The sequence below is a fragment of the Equus caballus genome, chromosome 1 (assembly GCF_041296265.1).
Source record: "Equus caballus isolate H_3958 breed thoroughbred chromosome 1, TB-T2T, whole genome shotgun sequence".
Lineage (NCBI taxonomy): Eukaryota > Metazoa > Chordata > Mammalia > Perissodactyla > Equidae > Equus > Equus caballus.
The window spans coordinates 54,520,328-54,539,320 of record NC_091684.1 but is presented as its reverse complement, the minus strand read 5'-3'; the positions used below and the strand labels follow the sequence as shown (position 1 = coordinate 54,539,320).

The 18,993-nt window shown below is 33.5% G+C and overlaps 1 long non-coding RNA gene across 2 annotated transcripts in view; it reads left to right on the top strand.

The window, feature by feature from the left end:
• The window catches only part of LOC138916071 (uncharacterized), a 73,360-nt gene extending 70,433 nt beyond the window's left edge, over positions 1 to 2,927 (top strand). For both annotated transcript variants that reach the window (XR_011422719.1, XR_011422720.1), the window contains exon 4: positions 321 to 2,927. This is a non-coding gene — a long non-coding RNA (uncharacterized lncRNA). The remainder of the gene's footprint in view (positions 1 to 320) is intronic.
• Positions 2,928 to 18,993: the final 16,066 nt, after the last annotated feature.

Here is an 18,993-nt window from a genome sequence, read left to right as displayed (position 1 = left end):
TCATGAATTGCTTCATGAACTTTCCTGCTGTTTAGTATTTAGTTATGTGAATATGACAAAATATATTCATTCTACTGTTGCTAAAGATTTGGGTTGTTTCCCGTTTCAGGCTGTTATGAACAGTGCTGCTATGGACTATGCATATCAATTGGTAACATACATAAACATTTCTGTTGGACATAAACCTACAAGTGCAGTTACTGAATCATTATACGCAAATGTTCTGCTTTTTGTGTCTTGTTTAAGAAATCTTTGCCTACATAGAAATTATTTGCCTAAGTATTCTTCTAAAAGATTTTTGTAATTCCTTTTACATTTAGATCTCAACCTATCTGAAATTGGTGTGAGATGAGTCAAGACACATTTATTGTTCTATATGGACGTCCAATCGACCTAGAAGCACTTACTGAAAAGGCTATCCTTTCCTACTACACTTTTGTGACATCTTTGTAAAAATCAAGGATGGATGGATGGATGGATGGATGGTGGATAGACAGACAGATGGATGGATAAATAGGTATAGATATAGACATAGATATAGATATACGTGTACATGTATATACAGATAGATACAGACTGTTCCTGAATTCTCTATTCTATTCCATTGCTCCAAATATTACATTATCTTAATCATTGAGCTTTATTATAATTCTTGATCTGTGGTAGTGTGTAAATCCTCTAAGTTTGTTCCTCTTCTTCAGGATCATTTCGAATTTTCTTGGCCTTTTGCATTTCCATATAAATTTTAGAATCAGCCTATCAATTTCCATAAACACACAGTGGTAATTGCTGGGGTTTTAAGTAGGATTACATTGAATTTATAGTATAATTTGAAGAGAATCACCTTTACAATATCAAGTCACCCAATTCAAAAATGTGGTATGCCTCTCTATTTATTTGGACTATCTTTAAATTAAGTCAAGGATATTTCTTATTTTTGTAGAGTGGTCTTTCACATTATTTATTACATTTATTCCTAATTATTTGAGCATATCTCCTTCTCTCCTTTTTCAATATGCATCTTACTGATCTATATTCCTCTTAATAAATTAATCTAATGAATTTTTAATTTCAATTATGGTATTGTATTTTTCTGCTCTGGAATTTTATTTGATTTGTGGAGTCATTCTCTGATGAAATTATTAATCATGTTATCTATTCTCTTATATATATTAATCACAATTCTTTTACAATTTGTATCCAAAAACTTCAATATCTAAACCATTTGTGTATCTATTTCTAACCTCTGTCTTATTTTTCCTGATGCCTTTTCTTGTAAGTCTGGGAAACTTTTACCAAATTTTAAATATTTTCCTTGAAAGATTGTACAAATTTTGGACAACGCAGTGTTTCTCCATAGAAGCTTTACCTTATCCTCTGAGCAGCAAAAGAGTGGCAGATCGTTGCAATCCAACCAGGGACTGAACTGATTTGAGGCTGGGCTGGGAGCGTTAATCTCCGTCTAACCCAATTTACCGCACTTCTTGTATGTAACCCTCCAAGGTTCCCAACGGAGTGCATCCTGGAGACCTTGGCATTCCTGTTCTTCAAAATGTTTTCTAAGCTCTCCAAGAGTGCATAAAACTGTATTCTGCTTTTCATTCTTTTTTCATTTGACTTCACAGTCTCTTGCCCTTCTTTGGTAAATCAGCAAATATATAGAAGAGAAAATTAATGGTACCAAATGTTGGGTTCTCTCTCCCTGTCCCTGATTTCTCTCCAAAATCTTGGCCCCTTAAGTCTTAGATCTTCTGGCAATCCCAAATATGAATTTTTTACTCTCTAGATCTGTGATACTATCTAAAGTTTTTCTGGCTTTTCTTCTACTCAGCTTCTTGCCTCTGTCCACATTCTCAGCCTTTTGACTTTTGCCATTAATTGGCAAATGTCCTGAGAGAATAGTCACATTCAGAACATTAGATTTATCTCATTTGGGACTGCCAGATAAGACTCAGAATGTATGCTACATTTGGGACATATTTATCCCTAAGAATTGTCCATTGTTTATCTGAAACTGAAATTTAATGGGGCATCCACTATTTTTATTTGCTAAATCTGACAACCCTAATCTCAGCACACATCCCTTCTCTCTCGGATCTGGATCTTCAAGACATAGCTGCCTCAGCAGTCCTCTGATGCCATCAAACCAATGGTATTTTCAGTTCTGCTTGTTAACTTTTTACCCCCTTTCCAGTTGTTATGAGCAGGGGCATTGGCTATTCCATCATATCCAGAAGCAGTAATTAATAATATTTTCTTAAAATTAAATAGTGTATTCTTTGTACCATAAGGGATTGGTTAAATATATAAAACAGGAATAACAGTAATCTTATACACTTAATAGTTACACGTTTGTGTAGATAAATATTAACTTAAATATATTAATATACTGAATGTAAAAATATTTCTTGATTCCTATGCATGATCATACTATCAGATATTTATTCACCAAAACAGCCACCCTTTATACTTGAATTAATGATTTATTTGATTTTTGTATGTACATATCATCTAATTTTTGAACTGTGAACATATAATGCTCCTGTAATAAATGATTTTTAATTATAGAGAAAATAAAAAGAAACATTATTGAAGCATTTTCAGTTTATTAAACACACAATGTGCTTGTTCACCTCCAGGCCTTTGTGGAGATTACTCTCTTTTCTAGAACCCTTTTTCCTACCTTGCCTGGTGATGGACTCTTTCAGATGACACATTTCCAGTGAAGCTTTACCTAAAACACCAGTTTCTTTCAGTTGAGCATATATTTTAGTTAGTTTGCTTGGGCATATATTTTTCCATAAAAACTTAAACTTGCTAATTATAGTGCCCCCAAAATACCTAGGTTTGACTAATCTGTTTTACTTATACGGTATTTAATACACATTTAATAGATGTTTAATATTTAATAAATATTGTTGAATAAATGAGCAGTATGAATTTATTGTATAATGAAAGAAAAAGAGACTATCAACAGACAAGAGGACTTCTAATTCACAAAATCCTCCATAAATATTATTTCTCTCAAATCAGATTTTGATACATATTAACTGGCGGAGGAATGGAGGTTACACTCCCTGAGAATTTCAAGAAGAACAGGTATTTTATTTTGCCATTTATGTTCAGACTTTTATGTTTCAGCAATCTACGTTTCCAAGGGCGGGATTGATAAAGTCTTATAAGTGATAGAGAGCTTTACACATGCCTAACTAGGTCACCCAGTGAGCCACGGCATATTTAGGTCTCTTCTTTCGCAGCTTGTCTTGTCATATCTGTTATTAACTTCTATTTTTTTACTTTAATTGGTTCATAGGAGTTCTCTCAATATATTCATTATATTTACTCTTTGACATAATTCGGTTTTATTTTCTCAGTTTGCTATTTGAAATGGGAATATATTAAATTAGCTCTTTAAAAAACTCTATAAAAATAAGACATCTAAAAAAGAAAGAAGCACATCCTTTTCAATATTGATTGATTTTATATTAATAAGTGTTTAAAAATACTTATTAAGCAAATGCTATGTGTTAGGCATTGGGGAAGAAATGACAAAGAAGAGAGACATAGTCCCTGTGTTCACGGGACTGAAAACAAAGACATTCATAGGTTCAAATATAATTCTTAGAAAATATTTTGTGCTTTGTACTTATGCTTGGAAAGATAATCTTACATGTACTTGAGCTATGAATTAAACCTTTAATATTTAGAATGTATTTAGATACATAAGAATAAGATATGATCCAACATGTGAATTCTATACTTGTTATAAATGTGGTTTTGAAATATAATTGTGAACATGCATGCCTTAGATGAAATGTAAGTTCTTTAATAGCTGATTACATGAATTGGACCTACTTAAAGTAATTCTGTCCAAAATGAGAACTTTGACAAATTTCATATGATATTCTGATCCTTCGTGGGAATACTTGAAAAGAATCAAAGAGTTAGTATTCACAGCCTATTCAATATAAATTTTTAAAAGGAAAAAGACATATCTTTAATTAAAAGGAAAGTTAAAAGAGTAGGAGGAACTAAGATGTACTCAACTTCAATGACACTATTAGAAAATAATTATTTCAAAAACAGCTTATCTATTGAAAGGTGCAAACCACCAGGATCTTGATTGCTGTAAGCAATTTTATAACTTCTTTAAGCAGATAAATTAAACAAAGAGAAATTAATTTCAGCCTCACAGTAAGACTCATCATCTTTCAAAAATCGAGTATCTTCTGCAATATAGTTCTTTGTACATCTGTCAGTAACAGGAATTTGTGAGCAACTACTGAATTCCTGCCTTGAAACGTTCATCATGAGATTTGGACTGATAGCTTCGTGTCATAGTAGGACATTATTCTTTTTCGTCTTTAGATCTTTTACCAGGACTATGCACCATCCACCCCCCACACACACACGTAGACATACACAGGTAGCAATAGAAAATATGTCTGTGTTTAGTTTTTCATTCCTCAATAGTAACATAGGTCTACAATTTTTCTGAGCAGCAAATATAAATATTTAAAAGGTTAATTTGGAAATACTTTTAACACTTAAAAAAACTTTTTAATTTTTAAATATAAACACAATTTATTTAAACTGAAAAAAAAAAAGCAGTTTACCCATTTCTCCCAGCCCCACCCCCGACCTCTGACAACGACCAATTTGTATCTATGAGCTTATTTATTTATCTTTTTATATACAATCATGCAACACTTAATGATGAGAATACCTTCTAAGAAATGCATCGTTGGGCACTTTTCTTGTTCTAACAACATCATAGAGTATACTTACATAACCCTAGATGGTATAGCCTACTACACTCCTAGGCTATATGGTACTGATCTTATGAGACCATCCCTGTGTATGTGATCTGTTGTTGACTGAAACATCATTATGTGGTGTGTGACTACATATATATATTTTTCAAATTCCACATATAAGAGATATCACGCAGTATTTGTTTCTCTCTGACTTATGTCACTTAGCATAATGCCCTTGAAGTCCCTCCATATTGTGGCAAATAGCAAGATTTCACTCTTTTTTATGGCTGAATAATATTTCATTGTATATATATACAACAATATCTTTATTCATTCATTCGATGGACACTTACATTGTTTCCATATCTTGGCTATTATGAATAATGCTACAATGAACATGGGGCTGCATATATCTTTTCAAGTTAGTGTTTTTATTTTCTTCAGATAAATACCCAGAAGTGGAATTGTTGGATCATATGTATTTCTAGTTTTAAATTTTTGGGGAACTTCCATACTGTCTTCCATAGTAGCTGCACCAATTTACATTCCCACCATCAGTGCACAAAGTTTTTGTTTTTTCCACATCCTCGCCAGCACTTGTTATTTCCAGTCTTTTTGATAGTAGCCATTCTAACAGGTGAGGTAATATCTCCTTGTGGTTTTAATTTGCATTTCCCTGATTATTAATGATGTACAGCATCTTTTCCTGTACTTGTTGGCCATCTGTATGTCTTCTTTGGAAAAATGTCTATTCAGATCTTCTGCTTATTTTTTAATCAGATTGTTTGTTTTTTTGCTATTGAGTTGTATGAGTTCTTTATATATTTTGGATATTAGCCCCTTATCAGATACAGGATTTGCAAATATTTTCTCCCATTCAGTAGGTTGCCTTTGCATTTTGTTGACAGTTTCCTATGTTGTACAGAAGCTTTTTAGTTTGATATAGTTCCCCTTGTTTATTTTTGCTTTTGTTGCTTTGGGTGTCAAATTCAAAAAATCATCAAGACCTATGTCAAAGACCTTGCTGACTATGTTTTCTTCCACATTTTTCAATATTTAAAAAAATTTAAATATTTTATTTTTTCTATCTTACACAGGTGAAGGGAATAAATTACTGCAATCTGCTCATTTTATTTCTCGAACCCAGTTTCATGACTTTAAAACAATTGCCAGCCTAGAATTCTGTAGAGGACAGGACACTAGACAGAGTGGCTTTGAGTAAGTCTCAGTAGAGAATGATGTGAACTGTGGGGAATTAGTGAGTGAGAGTTCCACCAAAAAGCAATTTTTCCCAGCTCCAGCCAATTTTTGCCACAGGAATGTGAGTTCAAAGTTGCCATTATTTTTATCTAGATATTTATACAAAATCTCCAAATGCTTAAACACTGAAAAGACCAAATAAGACCTACACGTGGCCCACCGGACCCAAGTTCACGGCTTGTGCTTTAAAGTGAAATGGGAAGGGAGTACACCTGCTTCGAACTGAGTCTCTTGATCTTGTGTTTTGCTGTGCTCTGAACCTCTTAAAAAGTTTTATAAACCTTGTCTTATTAGTGTATCTAACCAAAGTGATTTCGAATAAACTGTGTGATTAAAAGTCTCCTGTAAAATTTGACAGGTATATTACAAATAATAAAAAGTACAATGGGAAAAGTAACAAATTAAAATGATAATTATAGAACATTAAAGATAAATAGGATCATATAAATGACACAACCAACTCCCTAATTAGCAAATGAGGAAATTCTAGCCCAAGATAGTGACTTATTGTCACGTTTTAATAAGGAAATAATAAAGCATATTTTATACACTGAGTGAGGAGTGTGGAAGCTATGGTAACCCACAGAATCTTTAGATGAGAAAAATTATTACAGTTTTTCCTCGGGGCTGCTAGGGAATCCACTCAAAAGGCATAGAGTTCAAAGTGTGTTTCCTTGTTTGTTTGTCAGATCAATTTTTAAGGCTCTGTCTTTGACATTGCTGTAAGGAAGCTGTGCCACCCAGAAGAATCACATCTCTGATTTATAATTTCTTGGAACATCTACCCACTTCCAGGCTAATTTCACAGCAAATGACAGAAATTATAATTGACTATTTCTGAGATAAAGGGAAGCTTTTGAGAAATAAGCAGCAAGTGAAAATAAAATCTATTAAATTAGAAAAAGGAAAGAATCCTTGATAATTGAGGACACACAATTTCCGTGTACCTGTGCCACAGCCATGTAGGTGCCCCTGGAGTCCAAGTTTGTCTGTGATCATTAGAAAGTCTTCTGTAAGATGTATATGTTGTTCATATTTTAAAAAATACTAAATGCAAAGGATAAAATTTTCATCTTACAGCAGAACTTTTAAAATAGTTATTTTTCTCAAATATCTTTTTATGCTTTGTAACCAAAAGATCACTATAATCTCTTAATGTTGAGGTAAAAACAAACAAAAGACAGAGGTCACGGACTCTTAGGATAAAAGCAGAAGCAAGTTCCCAAAGAGCAAACTCAGTCCCTTTCCACAGTGAGCTGCCTCTCCTTTGCAAGTATTTTTAATGCTCTAAAGCCGTACCCAAAACATGACTTCTTTATTTTGAAATAATTTTCTTCCCTTTGGACTACATTTTAGAAACCAGCCAAAAAGAACTGTTTAAGTCTCAGATGATTCCTTTGAGTCCCCAAATATTTTACTTCAATTCATTTTTTCAGAAATTAAATGAAAATTATAATTAATTCAATTAAACAAACATCAAATAAGTGTAAGAGAAGAAGAGTAAAATACAGTTCTCGGCCCCAAGGAGTTCACAATCTTATAAGGAAATTCTATACATGATAAAGTCTCAGTACACAGTGTGTAGATGTATAAAAGATATAGCAAGAGAACAGAAAAAGCAAAGGAATTAATTCATCCTGGATGAAGATGGGGAGTCTTAAAGTTTGAAGTTAAAGAAGGAAGTTGAGAAAGACATCAGCAAAATGGTGGAGTAGGCAGCTCCAAGCTCTTGCTTCCCCACAGAAAAATTGAAAAGCAAGCAGAAACTGTTAGAATCAATTTTGTCAGAACGCTGTAAAACAGTCAAAGGTTTATGGTAACCAAGTGTATACTGAATGAAGAAAAAGACCACTTGAAAATGACATGGAAGCTTTGGTTTGTACTTACCCTTTCCTCAACCCCTCCCCCAGCATGGCAGCAGTCCGGAAGCTGGGGAGAACATAAATTGGTGCAACTGCTGTGGAAAGCAGCTTGACAGTTCCTCAGAAAGCTAAACATAAAATTACCCTATAACCAGAAATTCCACTCCTGGGTACATACTCAAAAGAATTGAAAGCATGAACTAAATAGAGACTTGTACACTAACGTTCATCAGCATTATTCACAATAGCCAAAAGGTAGAAACAACTCAAGTGTCCATTAACGGATGAATGGATAAATAAAATATGACATTAAGCCATAAAAAGGAATGAAGTGCTGGGGCCGGCCCCGTGGCAAGGTGGTTAAGTTCGCGCGCTCTGCTTCGGTGGCCCAGGGTTTCGCCGGTTTGGATCCTGGGCGCAGACATGGCACCGCTCACTAGGCCATGCTGAGGCAGTGTCCCACATGCCACAACTAGAAGGACTCATAACTAAAATATGCAACTATGAACTGGGTGGATTTGGGGAGAAAAAGCAGAAAAATAAAAAGATTGGCAACTGTTGTTAGCTCAGGTGCCAATCTTAAAAAAAAACAATGAAGTTCTCATACCTGCCACAACGTGGATGAGGCTTGAAAACACCATGCTAAGTAAAATAGACCAGACAAAAATCATATGATGCCACTTAAATGAAAAATCGAGAATATACAAATTTATAGAGACAGAAAATAGATTAGAGCTGGCCAGGAGCTGGGGGTAAGTATGAATGGGGCATTATTGCTTAATAGTGACAGAGTTTCTGTTTGGGATTATGAAAGTTTTGGATGAGGTGTGATAGTTATACAACACTATAAATGTAATTTATGTCACTGAATTGTGCACTTAAAAATGATTGAAATGGCAAAAATAAAATAAAATATATAAATAAAATTTAAAAGTCTTAAGTAATGTGTAAATATGGTCCTGAAAGATGACTAGATTTCCAGAAGATAAAAAAACAAAATGACAGAAAAGGAATGACATGAATAAAGGCACAGAAAGCAGAGTTTGTAGGTAAAACTGGAAAGGGAGGCTGGTACTGGATTGTGGGAATCCTTAAGGCCAAGTGGGATCTGTTCTGTAGGAAGAGGAAGAGTTGAAGACAACAGAAGAGGGGGAGTGATATGATCACATCTATAAATGTCAATAAATTGGGGACGTTTTAGAAGGAGGGATAAATTGGAAGGTGTAAGATCAGTAAGGAGATTATTGCAAAAAATCTGTGAGATGGAACCATTGGAGAAAATGTAGGGGGAGATATGAAAGAAATATTGGAAGTGATTGAGAAGCAATGGACATAGAGAATGTAGAAATGTCTAAATTACCTATTAAATTGATGACAATGCCAGATACTACAGGTATACTGCCCAGGTATCACTTACATCAAAGTATATACCCTAATATTGTATTAATGTATCAAATGGGACATAAGTTCTAAAACCCTCTGCCCTTTTTATTATGTCTCCCTTCCTGCCTGTGTATTAGGCAGCGCTATCTATTAATGTTGCTAAAAAAGAAAAAAGAAAAAAGAAAAGAAAGTGAAGAAGAAATCTGCTGGGAAAGAAGAAGAAGCATTATAACTAATTACAGACAGCAAGCTGCAGCGTTCAATAGAAGTCTACACTAATCATTTTTGCAAATCCCAAAGGGCTTTGTTTTTAAAATACCTTTTCTAACAGTACTTCAATAACATAAAATTCTGAGCAGTGTCTCACAACATGGAGCCAAAGAGAAAAGAAGGTTATTCAATGCCAACATTCTAGTTAAATTCCTTGTCTATAATATAATTATGCTCCATGTAGACAATGCACACATGATCATTTTGCTCTTTTGTCCTTCAGCTGCCTACCGATGACAAGGGGACAAAACGTGCAGTTTGTTGTAGGCTTGAGACTCAATATGGCTCATCACTCATTCAAATGAGGAGGGCTATGTGCAGATCACTAACTCTGGCCCCGGGAATCCTAGCTATTTATTTGACTATGCTGTACTCTGGTGTGCATCTCCCATCTGAATTTAGATACAAGTTGATTTGCAATTCTGGTTGCCTATAGACATATTAGTCCTACTCCTATGTAAAAGTAGGCAGACAGACTAATAGTGTCACAGACTTGTTTCCCAAATGAGCAAAGATAGCGAATACTAGAACGGAAAGAATTTCTTTTGTTTGACTTTACAGTTTCATGCAGTAAAAGTTAAACACACACACACCCCTGATCATAATCCATTAATGTGTCTCAGTTAAAGCTTTTTAAGAAAAGTGTATTTTTTTAAAGAAAGTATATTGGTAAGATGATTGCTCTTCTTGTTTCTTTCCCTCCTACATGAGCTTTTCTGATTTGCCTGTGAATACATTTCATTGGTAAACAAAATTCCTGGGGGAAAAAATCGACTGGATCTTTGCTCTAAGCTGTAATATTCTTTGTTCTTTATTATATTTATATTATTACTCTTCCCAATCATGGTACTGGCAGCAAAATCTTGAGCCATATATACTATGCAATTTTATTTTGATGGCATTGCAAATTAAGAGATACTGATGGAATAATTTCCCCTCATTCAGATGGAACAGAGCATAAATACAAGGATGAGAGAAGTGCTGTCATTATAGATTATACAGATATTAAAAGGATAATATGGAAATGTTGTAAATAAATTTATGCCAATACATTTGGCAGCTTAGATGAAATGGAGAAATTCCTTGAAAGCCACCAACTATTGAAAGCTCATTCGAGGATAATAAGATCACTGAATAGCCCAGTAGCTAGCAAATAAATTGTATTTGTAGCTTAAAAACCTTCCCACAAAGAAATCTCTAAGCTCAGATGGCTTTAGTTAGGAATTCTACCCAAAAGTTATGGAAGAAATAATACAAACACTTTCAGAAAATTGAAAAGCAAAGGAATACTTCCCAAGTCATTCTACTTGATTAGCATGATTACCCTGATGCTCAAAATGGTCAGAGATATAAGAAAATAAAACCACAGAATAATATTTCTCATAAAACAGGATGCAAAAATTCTCAACAAAATTTTAGCAAACAAATCAAACAATATATAAATAGGATAATATATCAAGGCCAAATGTGGTATAAATCAACAATGTAAGGATGATTTAACGTTTGAAAACTAAGATGTAAACACACCATGTAAAAAGTAGTATAAGCAAATAGTGGTTGAAATCTAGAATATGTAAAAACTATTGAAATCAAAATGGAAAAGAAAAGCAATTATTTAGATAAATGGGTTAAAAATAAGATGATATTTTTTCATAGAAGAAGAAAGAGAAAAGATCAATAAACGAAGAGAGATTCAAAGAGCAGAATTCAGAAAATAATAGAATAAAATCAAAATATATTCTTTTGTATCTGCTAGATTTTTAAAATTAAAAATGTAGAGACTCTCCTATTATTCAGCAATAGATACATTGAATTTACAGTTATAAAATCAACTGGGATGTATCTCAGACACATAATATTAAGCAAAAAAAGTAATTTTCAGATAACAATGCCATTTAGATAAAGTTAAAAAATGTAAAAGTAAATCATACAGCTCAATATGCATATTATGTACAGTACACTAAATATATGAAGGAAAATAAAGGAAATTGAAAAGAACAGAAAAATTTCAATATTAGTGATCTCCATGAAGAAAAAAGGAATGTCACACAATGGGTTTCAATGACCCTAGCAGTGTTCTATTTCTCAAGGACAATGAGGAAACTCAAGCGTTCATTGTATTATTCTGTGTGCCTTTGATAAACTACTTGACATTAAAAATAAAGGCCCTATGTTAAATATATATAAACAGAATATAATATATATGAATCAATAAATACATACATGTATGTATGCACGTACACACACACACACCCCGCTAAACTTCAACATTTGTGTTTTACTGCTTAATGGATTGATGGACTGTAGGAATTATTGTCCTTAAGGAAAACTTTTTTTTCATTTATGCTTTGATGTCAAAAAAACAAACCTTATGTACATAAGTAAGTTCTTTTGTGCTTGATTTAAACAATAGAAGCTGACACTTCTCAGGGATTTTTTTTTTTTTAAAGTAAAGATATGCCTTAAACTTAAACCTATGTCTTTTCATTCCAAGTCACAAATCCTAATTATTAGAACTAAGAGCTGATCACCTGCAAGCTCAACTTCCGATCCCTAAACCTTATTTCTAGGATACAGAGAGCAATCATTGTATTTCTATGCGTCACATTCCTGGGTATTTGTTTCCAATCGGGAAAGTTACCTTGACAACCAAACCACTGACTTACATCGAGCACCTGATTTATCCTCAGCTTCAGTGTCACTCCAAAAATTGTTTTGCCTACAATACTGAAGTTTACTCTTTAATTAAAATTGTACCCTTCACCCCTTTCCAATTGTCTTAAGAAAATCTCTTTTATTACAACCAATTTATAATAAACAGTTGTTTAAAAATAATTGCAAATGGCTTAACAGACTCATATCCTCAAACACGTTTTAAAAATTAATAGAATTGAATCTTACCCTACAATTCATCTGAGTATATTAATTTGCAACCAAATGACTTTATTTCCGTTGATGGAATATGGTTAACCTGCACATACTTAAAACAGTAGCTAAAAAAATACATTTAACATAATTCCCCTACATATCTAAAATAAAAATTCTCATTATTTATAATAAATACACAGTATTTTTGTCTGAGCCAGCTTTATAATTTTCTATTTCTTAGAAATGCATGATTGTTGAAAGATAATTCAAAGTTACATTATTCAAGTGTGTATGGTGAAAATGCCAACATAGTTTCTAAAAAAACACATTGTGGCCAGAAGGGAATAAAATGATTTACTGTTTCTTGTATATAGCTTCAGAATCATTTTTAGAAAGAGTTTTAATTTGTAAATCAAGCATAGCAGGGTCTGAAATTAGACCAGATCTAAGATCTAAACAGAGAAATCATTTTATATAAAGATTACATTGTGGATCACGAATGAATTCCATCTGTTTTCCCTAAAATTATTGCCTAAAAACCTGTTTGTAACTATCATCATATGTAAATATGAAGTTCCGCCTAAATTACAACTTCTATTACCATTGGTAGGAATGGCATGGCTTTGCTAAAAAGGAGCATCCTTGTAACTATGAAAATTACCTTCTGTTTCCAAACTATTTCAGAGGAAGAGATTTGTAACAGAATCTACAACTGATTATTATATATTTTTAAAAACGCTGGAATTTGTCTGTATAAAACATAACCAATCTTTCATTTCCAGTCCTCACTTGATTTTACTTTTCACACAATAGAAGGTGTTTCTTCTTGAGCAGCTGATCCTAAAACTTGCACCTTTTTCTGAATCCTAAAAATAACTACCTACATAACGTGAAGAAATGCAGCAGGCTGTTACCAAGAAGTTCTTCCATGATCCAGTTCATGAATTTGAAGGACAAAATCATGCTTTGTTTAAAAGTACAAAATTGTTGTTTCACAAATTAGAAAATAAGGAGTGGTGTTGTTCATGAGTAGTAGAAGAATCAATTTTATAACCAACTGGATTAATGTTAGGAACGCCCAAAATTATTCTGATACAGGATAAGTTTCATTTATGATTCACTGGTGTGTGCAAGTCAATTGTGTTGCATGAAGTAGAATTAGATTAATATGAAGACTGTCACAGTGTGCGTTAGCTTGTCAAGAAGGTGTTCACTGAGGAATGAGAACACACGGAGATTCTATTTTCAAGTGCATAATTCTTCTTGATTTGCTAGGATTCTCAAAATAGCTCTGTGGCCAGCACTTGTTCTGTTGTTTGTCTATTTCCATCATGCTTGTTTTTCCCCCAAATCTATACACAAAAATAACATACACCAAACAAAATAGAAGGAAACAATCTTTTCCATTTTAGTATCACTAGGATGATGAAGTTATCTAGAAAAAAGAAATATAATATGCAAATGGTTTTAAATCGATATTTTATAAGTGACTTTACATAACCTAGTCAGAGGCAGGTAGCCTGATGTGCTGGAACAGGTTTGTTTAATGAGAGAAGAGACTTAGAAGGTACAACACTAAAATAGTGACTGTGACACTACATGTTAAGCACTGTGTTAGGTTCCTTCTCCCGTGCTCTTTTATTTAATCCCCCAAACAGCCATGAAGCAACGAGTTTAATATCATATATTATAAATAATGAAACTGAAGTTTTGAGAAAAAGAGTGACTTACTCAAGGTATTTTCGTTACTGAAGGGCAGAATCTCAAGTCAATTCAAGTCTTATAATTCCAACTTGAAGAAAAAGTAAATATCCCATAGTTAAATGGGAAAAGATGAGTTGATGAATACTAATAAAGCTGGTACATTAGTGTACTAGTCTCGTTGATATAAAAGACATGCAATTAAGGAGACAAGTATTCCTGGTGTGTGTGGTAATAAACAAAAGGATTATTAAGAAGTATCTTTCATTTCTCCTCTTTCATAACTATTTATTGGTAAATACAAAAAGAACAAGCAAACAAATAAGAAAAATAGAATTAAAAGTTAGAATTGGATGACAGGAAGAATCTTGTTCTGTTCCCTCATTCATGCATTTAGTTATCTGTTCAACAAATGCTTTCTAGTGATGAGCAGTAGTTTAAAAATCGTGAATCACAAGGGCAAAGTATTGTGTTGGAGGCAGTAAAGAAGCTGGGTTTACTAAAAGCAGGAAAACTAGTAAACTCAATGAATTCAGATAAAACTATGTAAGTTGGCAAAAGATTGCGGGAAAGGCAAAATTTAAAAAGGTATAAACAAGTACACAACTAATTAATAAATAAACTACAAGGAAACTAAAGCACATTTACCTTCTGGTTATCATAGTTATAGAATAAACAAATATTACTTTTGAAGTTCAAGCAAGTGCAGCAGAGAATATAGCTAAAATTCAAATGTCCAAGTGTCTTTCTTGTTCAGACTTCCTCCTGTAATTACAATAAATTGTAGTAAAAAATATACCCTATACTAATAAATTAATTAGTATTCAGAGTCGTTTAGTTTTAGTATAAATGATGCCAACTCTGAGGACAAATGTTGAATGGTAAACAAAGATGTGATCCCAAGAGGGTTGGACTTGAGTTCTGCATTCACATTGCCTTAATGGCCCTGCCTGAAGCCATTTCTCCATAAAAGAAATTCTAAATGGAGCAGAGTAGGTGAGTCAACACACGACAGATCCTAGATCCTGTCTTTGTGGAAATTAGTTTTGTTGGAGGAGAAAGTGAATAATGGAATAAACAAATAAATATATAATAAAAAATAGAGAAATATCTTGCAAGATCTTGTGAGAGAGGAGTCTAGTGTCAAGGTGGGAGGGAGGGACCTACATATATGAGTTTATCACAAGGCCCATTTGAAGAGACCCTATTTAATCAGAAATTGTGAAAAGGAGGCACTAGCCATGTAGAGAACTCAGGGCAAAGCATTTTGAACATACACATAAACGAGTTGTAAAAAAGCTTTAGGCAGGAAGAACTTTGGGATGTTCTTAAAGCTGAAAATATTTCTATATGACTGAAGGGCTAGGGAAACTGGCTGGAGATCATATTCGAAAGGTAAGGTATGTCCAGATTATACAGACTTTTGTCATTGAAAAAACTGTAGGCCAATGATCCAGTGACCTGTCTAAATTCAAATTAGCAAGACACAGAACAAACTATAACATAGGTCTCCTAATTTGTCATTAAGAGCTATTTATTTCCTATATTTCATAGGTCCCAACCACAGATTATAAAACTCAAAAATATATTTAGAAAGAGGAGAAACTATTCAAGGGCTGACCCTTGCCTGCTTACGCTGATAATCAAGTGTTCCCCACAAAAGTCATGGTCCAATTAAACTGTGGTTATATAATGACAAGTGTGTACCAACCTGCATCCTTGCTCCTCCTATAATTTAAATGCACTAATGTTAGAGCTATTCAATTTCCTCAGTATCAGTGTTCTTCAATTTACAAACACAATGTCCAAAATAAAACAAAAATTTGTCCATTTTGGTGTTAGTAACCAAGAACGCAAGATCATTACATTTGTAACAATATGTTGTAAACTCTTATTGTGCACGTGCAATAGAAATCAACTGGAAGGCGGAAAGAGATCCTTACCTTTCCAAAATGTATATTTAATCAGCTGACTTACACCACAGCTGAGAAACCAGTTGGGGTTTGGGAATGGGAAATTGAACTCTGTCTACATCCGCAATTCAGGTAATTCTAGTCTACTCTTAGAGGCTGAGAGGACCCTCTGGGAACATCAGCTTTCAGGTCCCTTATGGAAAAAACCTCAACAAGAAAAACAAATTGATAGGAAAAAATTGTTCACAGAAAGTTGAACAAATCTTGAGATTATAAATACAGTTTAATGGCTGGTTCTTGAACATTTCCACCAGCTGTTGTGGCTTAGGAGGTGTGGCATATATATTTTATGCATGTGTATAATATAGTTATCCCTTTTATAAGATGCTGCAATTCCCAGTGATTGCATTTTTATATTTAGCCTTTGCTAGATATCTTTGGAGATATAGAATTCCCTACTTCTTGGTAGAAGAATGCTAAGAACTGAATTGATTTGAGATTCTACCCCTCAGTAACTAAACAACCTTGACTAAGTCATTTTTCTTCTCCAATGTTCAATTCTATTATTTGTAAAATAGAACATAATCTCTTTAATTCATCAATGTTTTGAGACTTCAATAAAAGAGCACAGAGGAAGGAACCTAAAATAATTCTCGACAGCTGCAGCTGCTCTCTGAAAGGCTTTACTATTTTTACTTTGTTTCTCAGGCTTACATTTGGCTTGGTTCGTTGCTTATAAAAAAGAGCGGCACCCACCTAGACGTTCATGCCAGACAGAATTTTCATTTACTATAATTTTGTGGACAATATTGTGCTTCTATGCCTCAATGCTTATTTCTCAAAACAGCTGTAGGAGAAAAAAATAATATATAGTATGTGATAAGATTGAAGAGTAGACGCTATCGTTCATTTTCATTAAAATAAATTAGCACCAGAGCAAAACAATACCATGTGATTTCTCAAAATTAATAGTCTTCAGAAAAAAGAGATTCAGGTGGGAGGAAGCATTTAAATTACTTTAAACATAAAATGGTTTCAGGTGGCAACAATTTTCGTATCTTTAACATTATGTAATAAAACATTCTTTTTAACGTACAATTAAAATATGCAGGCTCCATGTAGATATCTGAGAATTGAACATCAGTATTTCAATATGGTTCAAATTGCCATCCTTTTTATTTTTTCCTTTTTCTCCCCAAAGCCCCCCGGTACATAGCTGTATATTGTTCGTTGTGGGTCCTTCTAGTTGTGGCCTGTGGGATGCTGCCTCAGTGTGGTTTGATGAGCAGTGCCATGTTCGCGCCCAGGATTCGAAACAACGAAACACTGGGCCACCTGCAGCGGAGCGCACGAACTTAACCACTCGGCCACAGGGCCAGCCCCCAAATTGGCATCCTTTTGATTACTGGAGAGATTGAAGATATTTTCATATGTTTTGTAATTTGTATTTCTTTCTCTTCAAATGTAGTTTTATATTCTTTGCTTATTTTTCTGTTTGGGTGTTTTTTACTTTTCCTGATTTATAAGACTATTTCTGTGATAGAGAGCACATACAGAAAAAGATAAAAATACAAACAAAATAATTAGTAACTTTACAACTCAGTGATTTATTAGCATTTTGGTATATTTCCTTCAAATGTTTTTTTTTTAATCTAGAGTTATTTTTAACATAATATATGATAATTTTCCATATCATTAACAATTTTTGAAGTCATAATTTTTGTTACATAGATATAGTAATGTAAATATAGTTCTTACTATGAAATAGGCACTGTTTAAGAATTTTTCTAAGAATTATCAACTCATTGATTGCTATGTTTAGTTTATGTCTTACTTTTTTCTTCAAATTTTTCTGAATATACAGTTTTTTAAAGCATCACATAGTCAATCATGTCAATATTTTTTTTTGTAGTTTCGTTTTTTGGAATCTTGCTTGGGGTGATATTATCACTCCATGATTACCTAAAGTTTCATTCATATTTCCTTTTTAAATGGAAAATGAGCCTTCATTTTTTAGTGGTTTTTGAGTGGGAGGGGGAGGTCACAGGATCCATGAGAATCTCTGGGAGTTACTTAGAAAAATGAATACGGTATGTGAACACAAAATTTTGCATACCATTTTAAAAGATTTGTAGGCCTCCCAAAGTCCATTCACAAACTACCTACAGACCCATGGCACCTAGAATAAAAACTCTTGTTTTAGATTTAAAAAAAAAATACATAATCAAGACGGAAATAGTCACGTAAGACAGAGGATGATATGTATTCATGAATAGTTTTTTGCTTTGTTTCGTTTTACAATTTGCAACATGTGAAAAAGATGTAGAGTGCTTTGTGTGTTGTATTTGGTATTCTAGAAAGGAAACCTGGTGCGGTAGAAGAGGCAGGAGTCAGACAGCCTGGATCATCGAATTCTACCACTAGCTCAATGAGCTGGGAAAAAGTCCCTTCATTTCCCTTTGAGTCCGGTCTGACTCTGTAAAATGCATGTGTGTGTGTGTGTGTGTGTATGGTATGTGTTTATATGCGTGAGCATGTTTGATTGAGAGATTGAGGAGCAGAATTAACAATTTCTATGATTTTTCCAACTTCTAAAAAATATATAAACCTGAAGTTATGCTATGTAATACAATACTATTTTCATTATCTTTTTATCAAGGTAAATTTTTCATACACTGCAAAGCACAAATTTTAAGTGTAACATTCAATGAGCTTTGATTAAATTGTAAAGATAGATGCTAGTGAAATCAACATCACAGTCAAGATCTAAAACATTTCCACCTCCCAGAAGGCTCCTGGCTCCTTCCAGTCAGAACTCCCATAGGAAGCATTGATCTGATTCTTATCACCAGAGGTCAGTTTTCCTTGTTCTGAACTTCAAATAAACTGAATCAAACAGCATGTATTCTGTGGCTTCTGTCTTTGTTCTTGCCACGTAAATTACACAATGTTTTTGAAGTTAACACATGTTGTTGCATG